Source organism: Peromyscus eremicus, chromosome X, assembly GCF_949786415.1.
Source record: "Peromyscus eremicus chromosome X, PerEre_H2_v1, whole genome shotgun sequence".
NCBI classification, from domain to species: Eukaryota; Metazoa; Chordata; class Mammalia; order Rodentia; family Cricetidae; genus Peromyscus; species Peromyscus eremicus.
The window spans coordinates 88,720,117-88,735,893 of record NC_081439.1 but is presented as its reverse complement, the minus strand read 5'-3'; the positions used below and the strand labels follow the sequence as shown (position 1 = coordinate 88,735,893).

At 39.9% G+C, this 15,777-nt stretch overlaps 1 pseudogene; it reads right to left on the bottom strand.

The window, feature by feature from the left end:
* Positions 1-11,134: 11,134 nt before the first annotated feature.
* Positions 11,135-11,653, bottom strand: LOC131900135 (histone H3.3A-like; annotated as a pseudogene).
* Between the last annotated feature and the right edge of the window lie 4,124 nt (positions 11,654-15,777).

Genomic DNA, 15,777 nt, shown 5'->3' with positions numbered 1-15,777 from the left:
AGCCAGACAGGAAGTATAGGCAGAACTAACAGAGAGGAGAATTGAGGAAACAGGAAGGGAAGGGGAGTTTGGCCTGGAGCCGGCGCCAGGACAAGGAAGATGTAAGGTACCGATAAGCCACAAGCCATGTGGCAAAGTATAGATTAATAAAAATGGGCTAAATATAAGAGTAAGAGCTAGGCCTGAGCTAATGGCCAAGCAGTTTAAATAATGTAAGAGTCTATGCGTTTATTTTATAAGTGGGCTCCGGGACTGGTGGGACTTGGCCGGAGCTGGAGAGAAATTCTCCAGCTACAAATGGTGCCCAACGTGGGGCAAGAGTTTCCACCTAAAACCTGAGTATAAAGATTCTAAAACATAACTAAAATCAGTTCCTAGTTGTCTCTTTCAAGTTAGCGGCAGCCTGCGTGTTTGAGCTACTATCTACTATGGTGGGTTCCTGGCGTGCATGCTTGACCTGCAGTATGGCGGGAATGAGGCCTCTGCAAGTGGCACATTAAGCTGCGTGGTGGATTTAGCCTTCACTAGTACAAAACAAAAAGAGGTTTCTGGGCTACACACTGCTTTGATAGAAACATAGACCCACTATTTCTGAGAGTTGATGGCTCCCAGAGCTGGTGGAAAATGTACCACCGCCATGTTGGGAAGCTAAAGTGAGTGGAGCCAGCAGCCACAGCTCCGTTTCAGTCTTAGAATGCTGCAGTTTAAAACAATAGGTTCACAATAAGACTGATTCAGATGAAATAGTTTACAATGTATGTAAAAATGTACGTGGCTTGAAAAAAATATATACAGTTATATAAACAAATAGTTTTTAAAAATAAAGTCTTTAAAGAGACAGTAAAATAAAAAAAATAAGCCACATAAAGACAGCTATCACACAGAGAATCTGGATTATGTTCTCTTTGATATTAGTAACTGAAGAAAAACATTTGATGGTAAAAGCTGTTCAGTTATGCCAAAATGTAAATTTTAAAGGTACCTTGACTTCAAAATTTGGATGTAAGGATATGTTGCTTTGGAAAGGAGGCTCTCCTTTTGTTTCCACAAAAAGCCAGAGACTATGGATTTGTTCCAGATTAAAAGATACATCACGTTTGACCAGCCAAGACCACCTAAAAGGTCTCTGATGACACCATGGCCCAAATGATCCAACATCCAGAACCATTTCAAGGCGACTGGATCAGACGATACACCCTCATGGACTACTCCATGATCCTAAAATTTTCTTTGTGTCCCCATAAGATACAGCGCCCCCTCCAGCAGGAAGTAGTAAAAAACTCTATGCCCAAATTCCCAAATATACCAAGCTGGCTTTGGAGATAAAATGGGCTCACTCCCTCTCTAAACCCAGGCATATTACTAAAATAAAAGGTTAAGAGATTCTTATATCCAAAATCAGAAGAACCCTCTAGTGTGGGACAGAGAAAAACCAATATTTTTATTTAAAACAGGTTGATTATAAATACAATCTCTTTCTAAAGAAGAAAAGGGGATATGATATAGATATGATAAGATAAAAGGGTAAATTGCTAAACCTATTTTTAAAGAGTAACAACTTGTTTAAAATGTTTTACATTGGTATAGATTTTAGTTTATTGATACAAGTTTAAACTTAATTTCGTTATACTGTATATATATTTCTATTCTTGTTTAAGGTATTATGTTTACGTAACTCATTTAGATTAGAATGGATAATTAAATAGATTAATAATTAGTCATCTATGATAATCATACTTATGGCCATGTTAGTTAAGTCTTCTAGGTATATGTAGATATATTTCAGATAGATAAGTAATCTTCAAATACTTCAAAGACCTACAAAATATGACATTTAAAATATTTTTAAAAATTTAGACTTTATGGACAGTGAGACATGTCTGCTCCTGGCAGCACCGGATTTACTTCAGAGAGGAGAATGAGCATCGAAGACACTCCATATGGAGTTTATCTTTACCTTGGCAAAGATAGCCATTTGGGCAAGAAACTGTTCTTGCCTGGACTGCTTGATTGACTGGACATACAGGAACCATGGAAGGATGACCACTGAACTTTGCTTGACAAGATGGTCCTTCAGGTTCCTGCTTCGCAGAGGAGACTGCCAGGCATTCTATAGAACACTTAAAGGAATGACCGAGAGACTCTAGCCCCGTAGGCTAAAGAAGGGTGCCCCAACTTTACAAAGGAACATGAGGTGACTGTCCAGACTGTCAGCTGTCTCTGTCTACCCTGCAAGACTCCCGAAAGTTGTTTGCATCCTTCTCCCATTTCTCAGGTAATATTATATCCTTCTGAGGTCTTTGATGTAGCTGAAGCTAGACAGTTACAATTTTCATTAGTTATGATAAAAGATAAGTTAGATATAAAACCTTAAACTCACAAATATAAGATAGATAGGATATCTTCTTTAATATTGTAACTGTAATTCATTCTTGCTCGATAATTGTTTTGTTATTTGTAATTTCACTGTTAAAATTAAAACCTTCATTTTTGAAAAAGAAGAAAAGGGGAAGTGCTGTGGATATCACTCTGTATAAATAAACACTGATTGACCAATAGCCAGACAGGAAGTATAGGCAGAACTAACAGAGAGGAGAATTGAGGAAACAGGAAGGGAAGGGGAGTTTGGCCTGGAGCTGGCGCCAGGACAAGGAAGATGTAAGATACTGATAAGCCACAAGCCACATGGCAAAGTATAGATTAATAAAAATGGGCTAAATATAAGAGTAAGAGCTAGACAATGATAGGCCTGAGCTAATGGCCAAGCAGTTTAAATAATGTAAGTGTCTGTGTGTTTATTTTATAAGTGGGCTCCGGGACTGGTGGGACTTGGCGGGAGCTGGAGAGAAATTCTCCAGTTACAGTGGGGCTGCCAGAAAAGAGAATAAATAGGAGAGAAGAAGGGAAGGAGCCAGAAAAGGAGAGAGGACATCAGGGGCCAGCCACACAGCCACACAACCAGCTACAGAGTAAGAAGTAAAGAAATGTATGCAGAATATAGAAAGGTAAAAGCACAGATGAAAAAGGTAGACAGGGATAATTTAAGTTAAGAAAAGTTGGCTAGAAATAAGCCAAGCTAAGGCCAGGCATTCATAAGTAAGAATAAGTCTTCGTGTATTTATTTGTGAGCTGAGTGGTGGGTCCCCCAAAGAGCAAAGAGTAAAAAGGAAAAAAAAAATTACATTTTCTTCTATGACTTTGTGTAAAAATATTTTCTATGCCCTTAACCTGGATTTATTCTTCTTTTTCTCTAACTACTCATATGTTTGGTCTTTTCATAGTATCCCAAGTTTCCTAGATGTTTTGTTCCTGCTAAGTCTAGGGGTATCACATGGAGACTGGGAGGAAGGGCTAGGGTGGAGGCACCATATCTAAGAGTACAGTAGGGAGACCAGAATGGAGGAGGATAAAGAGTATGACCTTATTCTTTTTAAAAGTTGTATTTATTTTTAAATAACTTAAATTTATAGTACAAAAATGCACAAAAGGATAAGCAAAGTAATTCTTCCACTTATTCCTGTGTCCTACCCACTCAGTTCTCTACAGAAGAAAATCAGTTAATAGTTTCTTGTGACATACTCAGGATCCAATCTTGAAAATAGAATAAGGGTTTGACTGGAAGACAAGAAATTATCTTAGACAGAAAGAAGAGTGTGTGCAGAGGTGAAGAGACATGATGGTGTGTTCAAGGTGACATTACTTGGACAAAGAAGATAAAAAAAATGGTAAGGAACAAGATTGGAAAGCAAGGTCAGGTTGTAAAGGGTATTGTGGGGCATGTGAAGCATCTTGGACTCTAGTAGTGGGAAGCCATGGTAAGGCTTTAATTAGAAGTGGTGGGACTTCATTTACATTAGAGACAATCCATTCATGGAACCAATGTGGTTAAGAGAGTAAGTGAAGAAAAGGGAAAACAGTTATTTAAATAATTCAGAAAAGACATGATGGGGAACCAGTTCAGTTAATGATATAGCACCACAAACAATAGGTGTATCCGATACTTAGCAGATAGACTTAATAGGTCATGGTGACTGACTGAAGGAATTATGATGACTCTAAAGTTTCAGGGCTGGACAACTGTGAAGATAGACTTGAGTCACCAAATTGGTGGCAGTGAAATGGATAAGAAGGATGAGTAGAGAAGCAGGAGGTATGGGTTTGTGTATGGAAGATTAAGTTAAGACACACTGTTTTGTCTATAGGTATCTGTGAGATATATTGTGATCTACATGGTATCAGTTGAGTATGTACAGTTTGAAGCTCAAAGAGAAAGGTCTGATGATACAGGTAGGGATTTTAGCTCAATAAAGCAATCGGAGTAGATGAGGTGGGTGATTAATTAGAATGATATAAATTGAGAAAGATCGGCCTTTAAGAGATGCAAAGGAAGAGTCCACAAAGTAACATGAGAGGAATGAGGAGAATCGGGAAAGAAATATCACCATAAAACTAAAGGAGTAGGCAGTTCCAAGAGAGGCATAAAACTAGAAGTAGGGTAAGAGTGAACAATTACAGTCCATGTAGCAAAGAGACTTTAATTTGTTCACTGGGTTTGGCAAAGAGGAAGCCATTAATCTTTCTTTTAACAGAAGCAGTAATGGTGTTATTCTGTGAACAGAGAAGCAAGGTTGGAAACTGAGGTAGTTTTGGTTTGGTTTTGTTTGGTTTTTGAAAGCAGGATTTCTCTGTGTAACAGTCCTGTCTGTCCCGGAACATGCTTTATAGACAAACTGGCCTCAAACTCACAGAAATTCACCTGCTTCTGCCTCCCAAATGCTAGGATTAAAGCAGTGCACCACCACTGCCCAGCTAGGAACTGAGTTTTTAAAGGAGGTAAGGAAATGGAGCAAGCTTCTGCACTTAAGAAAAGCATCCATGGTGTTTGGGATTTAGCTCAGTGGTAGAGCGCTTGCCTAGCAAGTGCAAGGCCCTGGGTTCGGTCCTCAGCTCTGAAACTAGACATCAAAATACTGAACAATCCAATTAAAAAATGGGCTACAGAGCTAAACAGAGAATTCTCAAAAGAAGAATATCAAATGGCTGAAAGACGTTTAAGGAAATGCTCAACATCCTCAGTCATCAGAGAAATGCAAATAAAAATGACTCTGAGATACCATCTTACACCTGTCAGAATGGCTAGGATCAAAAACATTAATGACAGTCTATGTTGAAGAGGATGCGGAGCAAGGTGAACACTCCACTGTTGGTGGGAGTGCAAACTTGTACAACCACTGTGGAAATCAGTATATCAGTTTCTCAGAAAATTGATACTCGATCTACCTCAAGACCCAGCCATACCACTCTTGGGCATATACCCAAAGAATGCTCAATCATACCACAAAGATACATGCTCAACTATGTTCATAACATCATTATTCATAATAGCCAAAACCTGGAAACAACCTAGATGCCTGTCAACTGAAGAATGGATTAAGAAAATGTTGTACATATACACAATGGAGTACTACTCAGCAGAGAAAAAAATGACATCATGAAATTTACAGGCAAAAGGATGGAACTAGAAAATATCATCCTGAGTGAGGTAACCCAGACTCAGAAGGGCAAACATGGTATGTACTCACTCATAAGTGGATACTAGATATAAAGCAAAGGATAACCAGACTGCAACTCACTACTCCAGGGAGGCTACCTAGCAGGGGGACCCTAGGATGACTCTGGCTTATAATAAGTTTTAGTTTTACCCAATCACTGTGCAAGCTTTAGTGAAACATTTCACTATTAGGATAAGAATCTGTACTGTATCAAGCTGATGAAAGAAAATGCTGGCCGTACTTTCAGGAGGGGAGGCTAAAATCTTTTTAGATTATGGATTAGCCTATAGAAAAATGTCTGGCATAAATCAAACAGTGAAGGGGAAGATGAAAAGGAATCACACACAACTTAAGTAAAACCTAGCTCTCTGAACAGATAAAGATAGGTTTCTTCTGTATCCAAGAATCTAATCAGTATTTATATGTATAATTCAGTTATTACTTGGCTTAAATGGCCTTATTGGGAAATGTTATCATTTTTACTATTTTCTACAGAGAAAATATTTTACTGTTTAAAACAACCCTGGACTTTTGAATTATAACCTAGTTTTATGTTCAAGAAAGAAAGAAAGAAAGGAAGAAAGAAAGAAAGAGAGAAAGAAAAGCATCCATTTGTAGGAGCCAGAGGGGTTAAGGACGCCACAAGTAAACTCACAGAATCAACTAACCTGGGCTCACAGAGACTGAACCGACAACCTGGGAGCTTACATGGGACTGACCTAGGCCCGCTGCACACATGTGACAGTTGTGTAGCTTGGTCTTCATGTGGGACTCCTAACAGTAGATGCAGGGGCTGTCTCTGACCCTTTTGCCAGCTTTTGGGACCCTTTCCCTCCCACTGGGTTGCCTCATCTAGTCTTAATACAAGGGGAGGTGCCTAGGCTTGCTGCAACTTGAAATGCCATGTTTGGTTGATATGCATGGGTGGCCCTTTTCTGAAGAGAAACCAAGGAGGGGTGGATTAGAAGAAAGAGAGGGGAGGTGGGGGGCGGACTGGGAAGAGATGAAGGAAGGGAAATTGTGGTCAGGAAAAAAAAATAAGAAAATATTTCTCAAAAAAAATTATATAAAAAAAAGAAAATCATCCATGACAATGGAAGAAAAAATTCAAGGTAAGTGCCACTTGGCATTATAGTTGGAGGAAAGCTGTGTTTCTTTCTTTTTAAGGGAGTGAAAGTTAAGCATATTTAGGGGACCAATGATATGACTCAACTGGTAAAGGCGCTTGCTGCCAGGCCTGATAACCTGAGTTTTATCCCTGGTAACCACATAATAGAAGGAGAGAACCAACTTCTACCAAGCATGTGTGTGGGTACACACATACACACAAACACACACACACACATACACACAATAAATCAATCAACAAATGTATATATATATATATATATATATATATATATATATATATATATATATATATATATGTTATAAAAATCTTAATTGAGTCAGATGTGTGGTGGATCACAGGAAAAAAAGAAAGTTGAACATATCTAAATGATAATGGGAAGAGTCCAGTAAAAGGAGTAGTTGCAGGAGATCAGATGCCCTCTTTTGGCCTAATTGGGTACTGCATCCCCACAGTACACAGATGCACGTGCAGGCAAAATGTCCATGCACACAAAATAAAAACAAATCAGTACTCAAGATCCCTGGATATATTCTTTTTTAAAAAAGAAAGAAAACATTTTCCATGGAATTGAGAGGCCATGGGCTCCAAAGCACTTAGGTGGGTGGATTACATTTGAACTAGAGAATTCAGGGCTTTTCTTTTTTTTTTTTTTTTCAAGATAAAGGGTTTTTCAGGAAAATAGAAGACTTGGAGATGAAATTGTATGACAGTGTGAGGAGAAAACATGAAAATCAACATTCTCATCTGATTACCTAGATGTTCATAATATAATAAGAGGTGCTGTATTCTGCTTAGAATAAAGTAAATTATGAAAATAAGCTGGGGAATTGAAGTGGGTGTGAAAATAATTGAAAGGATGAAGGTTAACTCTGTATAGTAACCATAATTGGTATATAAAGGAAAGTTATAAGTGAGAGAAGAAGTAGAGAGTAGATAACAGTAGAAAGGATCAGAAAAGAAAGACCATACTGTCTCCTGGCCTTGTGAGATAAGAAAGAGCCTCTAAACATTGATCATTTGGGGAGGTTGGTTTCTTGGTAGATGTTAGGAATCTGACTAAAGTTGGTGCCCAATGAATATGAAGTGACTCACTCTTATTTAAGCTCCTGTGATCATAAAACTGTATCTGAAGATCACAGGCAGTGACAGTTCCAATGTACCCAGCATTGGATAAAACACAGAGAGCACCGCATGCGTTCCTGAAGGCTTTATTTTACAGTGGGATATTTACAGCACATGGTGTATCCAGAAAACAGCCAACAAATCCCTAAGGAGTGATAGAGCACTTGCTTAGCGTGTGAAAGGCTCTGGGTTTGATCAGAAGTACTGCAGAAATATAGAGACAGAGAGATGATGGGGGTGGGGGGAGGGCTAGAGGGAGCCAAGAACTGACATAGGAAGTGAATATGCCTGGTTACAGGGGGATGCGACAGCTATTGTGGGACACTTGAAGAGCTATTCCTGTTCCATATGGTAGAAGTAAGATTGCTACATAAAAGTTAGAGGAAGATTGCAAGTCGTTTTTCTAACAGTGATGAAATGTGAACTTGCCTCATTTTTTTTTTTAGTAAACACAAAATAAACAGCTACCTTCCAAGAATGTTAGAAAGGCTACCCTCCAAGACTAACCTCCCAAAATGTTAAAGATAAAAGAGAAATGTTGTTAAGGGCCACAGACCATCAAGTGGATTTGTAGACATTTATGAAGGATTCTTTCCTCCCTACAGTGTATAGCTTGGCTGGAGTAGAAGGGCCTTTCTCTGACTCATGCTATTGGGGAAGAGTTAGTCATAGCCTCTAAAAATAGAAGGGAACTTGAAGAACAGTTCAAAAACGATCACATTCAAAATCCTAAAGGGAGGAAGGTGGCAAGAAAAACCAAATAACCTTCCAGGAAACAAATTTTACTGGGCTTCTGGAATTGCTGAGAGGGCTTTGCAAAGAATCTTTCCAGTGACTGCCTTCAACTAATACTTGGTATTGTTTCAACTATGTGAAATGAATACGGATTTGAACTCTTTAAAAGGGTATGCTGTTTCCTGCTGCAGATGAAGGCAGTGGCTCTGAGAAAGGAAATTTGAAAGAGCTTTACCTTTATAAGACTGCTGGGGGGAAGGGCTAAAGGATGCTGTGAGCAGCTGTTGAGGCCTGAAACCCTGTGGCCAGCAATCTAGCTTGTGCTAAGAAAAACCAATGCCCAATTGAGATGACTTGGAGCTCACGATGGGAGAATATGCTTATATATATTTAACACCTGTATTTAAATGAACAGTTAAACATAAGCTGAAACAGACTGGCCGATCCAAAGCAGAGACAATGGCCTTGAGCAGCTTGCAGAAGAGAATAAGTGACTATAGTGTAGAAGGTTATTTCAAGAAACTTAGTAAGAAACAGACATTAATGGATGTTTGTCATTTGTACTATATGGCCTTGCTCTTCAAAGTGTTGTCCTTGGACCCAGAGACACAGCATCAGCAGAGAGTTTGTTAGAAAGGCAAGATCTCAGGCTCCTTCCCAGACCTGCTGAACAGTTATCTGCCTTTTCATAAACACCAGGATATTTGCATGCACAGCACTGTTTGAGAAGTACTGTTGTAGGGATCTTCTTTGTTAATGCATTTGAAAACATAGATCACTATAGGCTTTTCTTCATAATGTTGTGAAGATGAAATGGGGGAATTCTATAGGCTGCCTACTAAGTACAATGCCTGGCATGCAGTAGGTGCTCGCTGTATGGTAGTCATTATTGTTAAAAAAAAAAACCACCAGTTTTGAAGCAAAATTCGAAATGGAAAAGAACTAGGCTAAGGTCCTATTCAGCCTGTCAGAATCCTTGTCTTTCTGGACATCTTTGGGAGCTTTGTCTGCCTGCCTCCTTGACCACAATGCCAGAGTTGAGCTAAAGTATTTTTTGTTCCATTGGGTTGTCTTCTGAGTTTCGTGGAATTACCAAGATTTCCTACTTTTTCATTGCAAATGGCCCATGTTTCTAGTGTGTTGGAGCTTTAAAAAATTCTTCTGTGGGCTGGCCTGGAAATGTAATTCCATTTATCACATTTTTTCCTTCTATGGAAAAATGCATGTCACCTTCCAAACAATTGATTTCAGAATGAACTTGGAGAACTTAGCCTGCCTATAGGGTAGAGGCTGCCCGTAGGTTAATGGATAAAGTGGCCACAAAGGATTATATAAACCAAATCTAGAATGTCAGAGATGCCTGTGAGGTAAATAAGAAATACTAAAAGGAGGGCTAAAGAGACCTCTCAATTGGTAAAGTGCTTGCTATGCAAGCATGAGGATCTGTGTTTGATATCCAGCCTCTATATAATAGCCAGATGGACTAACAGGTGCTTATAATCACAGCACTGGGAAGACAGAGATAGGCAGATCTTTGGGGCCGGCCAGACTAGCCTAATCTGTGACTCTTGGGTCCCAGTTACCCTCTCTCAAAAATCAAGGTGGACTTTCATCTCTCTCTCTCTCTCTCTCTCTCTCTCTCTCTCTCTCTCTCTCTCTCTCTCTCTCTCTCTCTCTCTCCATCCCTCCCCTGATCTCTCATGATCCCTCCTGTTCCCATCACCACTTGCCCCCAGCCCACCTGCAAAAATCTATTCTATTTCTCCTTCCCAGGGAGATCCAAGCATCCCCACTTGAGCCCTCCTTGTTACTTAGCTTCTTTCGGTCTATGGATTGTGGCATGATTGTCCTTTACTTCACAGCTAATATCCACTTATAAGTGAGTACATACCATGTTTGTCTTTCTAGATCTAGGTTACCTCACTCAGGATGATTTTTTTTCTAGTTCCTTCCATTTGCCTTCAAATTTCCTGGTGTCCTTTTTTTTTTTTTTTAAACAGCTGAGTAATACTCCATTGTGTAAATGTATCACATTTTCTTCATCAAGTCTTTGGTCGAGGGACATCTAGGTTGTTTCCAGTTTCTGGCTATTATGAATAAAGCTGCTATGAACATAGTTGAGCAATTGTTGTGGTAAGATGGAAATTCCTTTGAGTATATGCCCAAAAGTGTTATAGATGGGTCTTGAGGTAGATCAATTCCCAATTTTAAATGACAGTCAAGGAGCCTGAATAGGTCTCTGCTAGGTCCTCTACATATATTTTATGGTTGTGTAGCTTGGTGTTCTTATGGGACTCCTAACAATAGGAGTTGGGCTATCTCTAATTCTTTTTTTTTTCAAGTCATAACCAGTTTTATTGCAAAAGGACCCTGTACACATTTATCAATTCTAGTACCTTAATAGCTACCCAACAAGTCATTAACATACAGAAATATGCATCATGAGAAGCAAGTAGTATCACCCATCCCTTCTGCATATTAGCAACTTGTCACTCCTGAGCCACAGTGCTCATATCACTGAGGTCTGTGAACAGCCACTCTTCCCATTCATCCTGAGTGAAAGATGGAATGACTTAAGTACAAATGCAACATACTATAAACAACTTCTTACAAAAAAGTCACAAATTAAACCAAAGTACTTTACAGAATTTACTACAAAATGCCATAAAAACCGCCTCAACTTAAGCTCTCTCCCCCGTATCCGGCGAGCCAACTGGATGTCTTTGGGCATGATGGTGACTCTCTTGGGGTGGATGGCACACAGATTGGTAGCTTCAAACAACCCCACCAGGTACGCTTCTTTGGCCTCCTGAAGGGCACCAATAGCTGCACTTTGAAACCTCAAGTAGGTTTTGAAATCATAGGCGATCTCCCTCACCAACCTCTGGAAAGGCAGCTTCCGGATGAGAAGCTAGGTCGATTTCTGGTAATGACGAATCTCTTAGAGTCACAGTCCCGGGCCTGTAGCGATAAGGTTTCTTCACCCTGCCAGTAGAGGGCACGCTTTTCCTGGCTGCCTTGATGGCCAGCTGTTTACGGTGGTGGTGGTGGTGGCAGCGGGGGAGCTTTCCCCATGGGTGGACTTCCGAGCGGTTGGCTTGGTTCGGGCCATTTTCTCTCACCCAAAGCCGAGGTCTGAGGCCCTTGCTGGGACCGCCATGCCGCTGTTAGTGCTCAAACGGAAGCCGCAATCGCTGAACAGAACGGAAGATCTTCCTCCAACGAACGACCGAACCGCTCTGTCCCTGTCTCTAATTATTTTGCCTGCTCTTAGGCTCCTTCTCCTCCTACTGGGCTGTCTCACCCAGCCTTGATATGAGAGTTGGTGCCTAGTCTTATTGTAACTTGGTATGCTGTGTTTGGTTGATAGCCCTGGGAGACCTGCTCTTTTCTGAAGGGAAACAGAGAAGCAGTGAATATGGGGGGAAAGGAGAGGTGGGGGAACTGGGAGGAGTGGAGGGAGGGGAAACTTCGGTTGAGATGTAATGTATTAGAGAAGAATAAATAGATAGATGAATAGATAGATAGATAGATAGATAGATAGATAGATAGATAGATAGATAGATCAAGGTGAGTGACTCTGTGGAACAAAGGTCACCTGATGTTGACCTTTGGCCTCCATATGAGTGCTCACACACAAATGGACCCAGACACACTAGAACAGGGACACAAGCACACACAAACACAAAAATGTGCTATTAATAGAAGTGGAACATAAGGCAAACAGATCGATCTGAGTTCACAGTATGAAGATTCAAAGAGCTAATAGGAAGGGAGTTATAGCTCAGGAGGGATGTTTTTAAAAACAGCAACAATGACAAACAAAGCATTTTCTATTATATTGGGTAAAGGACCACTAGTCAGTATCTCAGGTTTTCAAACAGTACTAGAGGCTTCGCAAGTTAAATCTCCAAAGTAGTCACCCTCTTCCTGCCATACAATTAGCAGCCATTTTGGGCAGTTGCCCCCAGTCCTATTTACCTCCACACTCTGGCGTCCAGCCTTCCAGTTAATTCAACTTCCTTCTGCCCTTAGCCCGTCTCTTTATGGCACAGGGAAAGGCCACTATAGCTGTTCCGTACAAAAAGGAATAAGACTCCTATATTGGGTAAAATGAGCTGGCCAATAAAAATGTGGTCCCAGGATGACAAGAATTGGAAAGCTAGTAATGAAAGGCCATGAAAAAGAGAAGGAATTCCATATCTTCTCACCAAAATTGGCAGCAGTAAAATGAATTGTATCCAAAGGAGCTCTGGGTTAATGTGGCAGCAAGCTAGCGGTGTCTAATGACCACTATTTATGAATGCCCTTTAAAATAGGCATGACGTTCTGGAAAGACGCTAAGGATTTGTACTAGCTTAAGAAACATGGGTAAAGTAAGCACCACAGTGAGGACAGAATTTCTGCCTGCTGTTGTAAGGAGATAGGGTTGGATTGAAGAACATAGTTCTGGCCTACTTAGATTCTACCATCTGATCAGAACATCAAAAAGTACTCAAGAAAAATAAAGAAAGCTTTTGATCCACTTCTATCGATCGGCTTTCTTCAGCTTTGTGATGCAAAAAATGTGCTGACGAGAAAACCTAAGTCATGTCTTTACTCTACAGAAAATATTCTTGAAGGCAACCAGAGTTCTGTTCCACATCTTCCATTATCAACGTCTCTGTTTTCTATATGCATTTTTAGAAACTGCTATTTGAGCATTCCATATGGCTGGTATCAGTGGTGTGGGCCAGAAGTTGTTACCAAGAAAAGCTCTAACTATAAGCACACTTGAAGGCATCACATCTAAAATAATATAACATGACAAACTGCACAGTCAGGCAACCCAGATCAAAGAGGAAATCCCATCTCAATTTAGGAGAACCTAAAAATAACAATACTGTTAATTGCCACCACTGGGTGTATAATTGTCATACTCTAGATATCAAATTAAATACTTTACACACTATAATGATCTTATTTATTTCTCATATCAATTAGAAGTTGTCACGAAATTTCTTTGAAATTTTCAGGTAGTTATAATGACATCTACCATTTATTGAACACTAACTATGCTGTGGGCACTAAGTTTTATACACTTACTAGCTCATTACATGAATGTTTAAGAGGGATTATAAAATGGGCTGAAAATCCAGAAATAGTGATAAATACCTGTAATCCCAGTCACTTGGGACACAGGAAAAGAAAGACTTCAAGTTCAAGGCCAGTTTGAACAACTTAGTGAGGTTCTATCTTTAAAAAAAAAAAAGACTGCCAATAATTAACAAATGGATCTATGTAGAATTTAAAAGTTTCTGTGCAGCAAAGCAAACTATTGGCAGAGTGAACAGACAGCCTATAGAACAGGAGAAAATCTTGGCAAGCTATACCTCAGGTTAATATCTATAATATATGAAGACTGACAAAAATTATACACGCACACACACACACACACACACACACACACACACAAAATTTGCCAATCAACAAATTTACTAATGAAATGAATAGACAGCTTTCAAAACAAGAAACACACAGTAAGTATTTTTTTAAAGTGTTCAACATCATTAGCTATCAGGGAAATGCAAATTAAAACTACTTTCGGGGCTGGAGAGATGGCTCAGAGGTTAAGAACACTGCTTGTTCTTCCAAAGGTCCTGAGTTCAATTCCCAGCAACCACATGGTGGCTCACAACCATCTGTAATGAGATCTGGTGCCCTCTTCTGGCTTGCAGGGATATGTGCAGACAGAACATTGTATACATAATAAACAAACAAATCAAAAAAAAAAACTACTTTCAAATTTCATTTCACCCAGTCGGAATGATTATTATCAATAAAAGTAAAAACAAGTGCTGGTGAGGATGTGGGCAAGGAAGAACCTTTATTGGTTGCTAGTGGTGGTATAACCTAGTACAGTCGTTGTCATAGATCTATCATATGACCCAGCTATACCATTCCTTGACAAATACCCAAAAGACTCTCTATCCTACCACAGAGATACTTGCACATCCACGTTTATTGCTACATTATTCACAACAGAAAGACAATATTACTATCATAGATGTCTATCAAGAGAAGAATGAATGAATAATGAACATGTGGTATTGATACATAATGGCATTTTATTCTGTTGTAAAGAAAAAGGAAATCGTCAAAACACACAGAGAAACCACACGTTCTCTCTCATATGTGCATCCTAATTTCTAATGTGTGTATGCGTGTAAGTCAGCGGGAGAATGAGTGGGAGTAGAGACAATGAAAGCAGAAGGGAGACTACAAGAGAGGAGAAAGGTGTTGAGGAAGCAGGGAGGGAAGGGCAATAGGATACAAGTGACCCCAGGCGTGACGAAGTGCTGGAGGACTCCCAGTGGGTTAGGAGGGGGGATCACTGAAGAGAATCGACAAAAAAAAATGGTTTGAAAATGTGTTATTAGCTGGGTGGTGCTGTTGCACACTTCTTTTTTTTTTTTTTTTTTTTTTTTTGGTTTTTCAAGACAAGGTTTCTCTGTGTAGCTTTGTGCCTTTCCTGGAACTCGCTTTGGAGACCAGGCTGGCCTCAAACTCACAGAGATCCGTCTGCCTCTGCCTCCGCCTCCCAAGTGCTGGGACTAAAGGCGTGCGCCACCACCGCCCGGGCTGCTGCACACTTTTAATCCCAGCACTTGGGAGGCAGAGGCAGGTGGATTTCTGTGAGTTCCAGGCCAGCTTGGTCTACAGAGTTCTAGGACAACCAGAGCTACACAGAGAAACCCTGTCTCACAAACAAACAAACAAACAAACAAAAAAACCCAAGATATGAAAGAAAGAAAAGAAAAAGAAGGTGCCATAATTAAACCTAATATTGCACATGCACGTGCTAATTAAAATCTTAGAAAAATCAGAGGGTTGGGAACATAGCTCGGGGATACAAAACTTGCACCTGGCTTTGAGTACCAGGTTGAGGATATAGCTAACTTGGTAGAGTGCTTGCTCAGGGTACATGAAACTCTAAGTTCAATACCCAGCACCACATAAAAGCAGGTATGAGGAGATAGGAGACAGCAAGATAAAAGGTCATCCCCAGCTACTTAGTGAGTTGGAGGCCAGTCTGAGTGACATGAGAGTCTCTTGGGAGAGGGGAGAGGAAGGAAAGAAGAAAGAAAGAAAATAGATTCAAAACTACTTTAATCTTCCCAATTCATTATTTGATGTTCCATTCAACATGTCCCTTCCAGAAAGCCATCCTTCAATCTTCCTATGTAAATTAGGTAT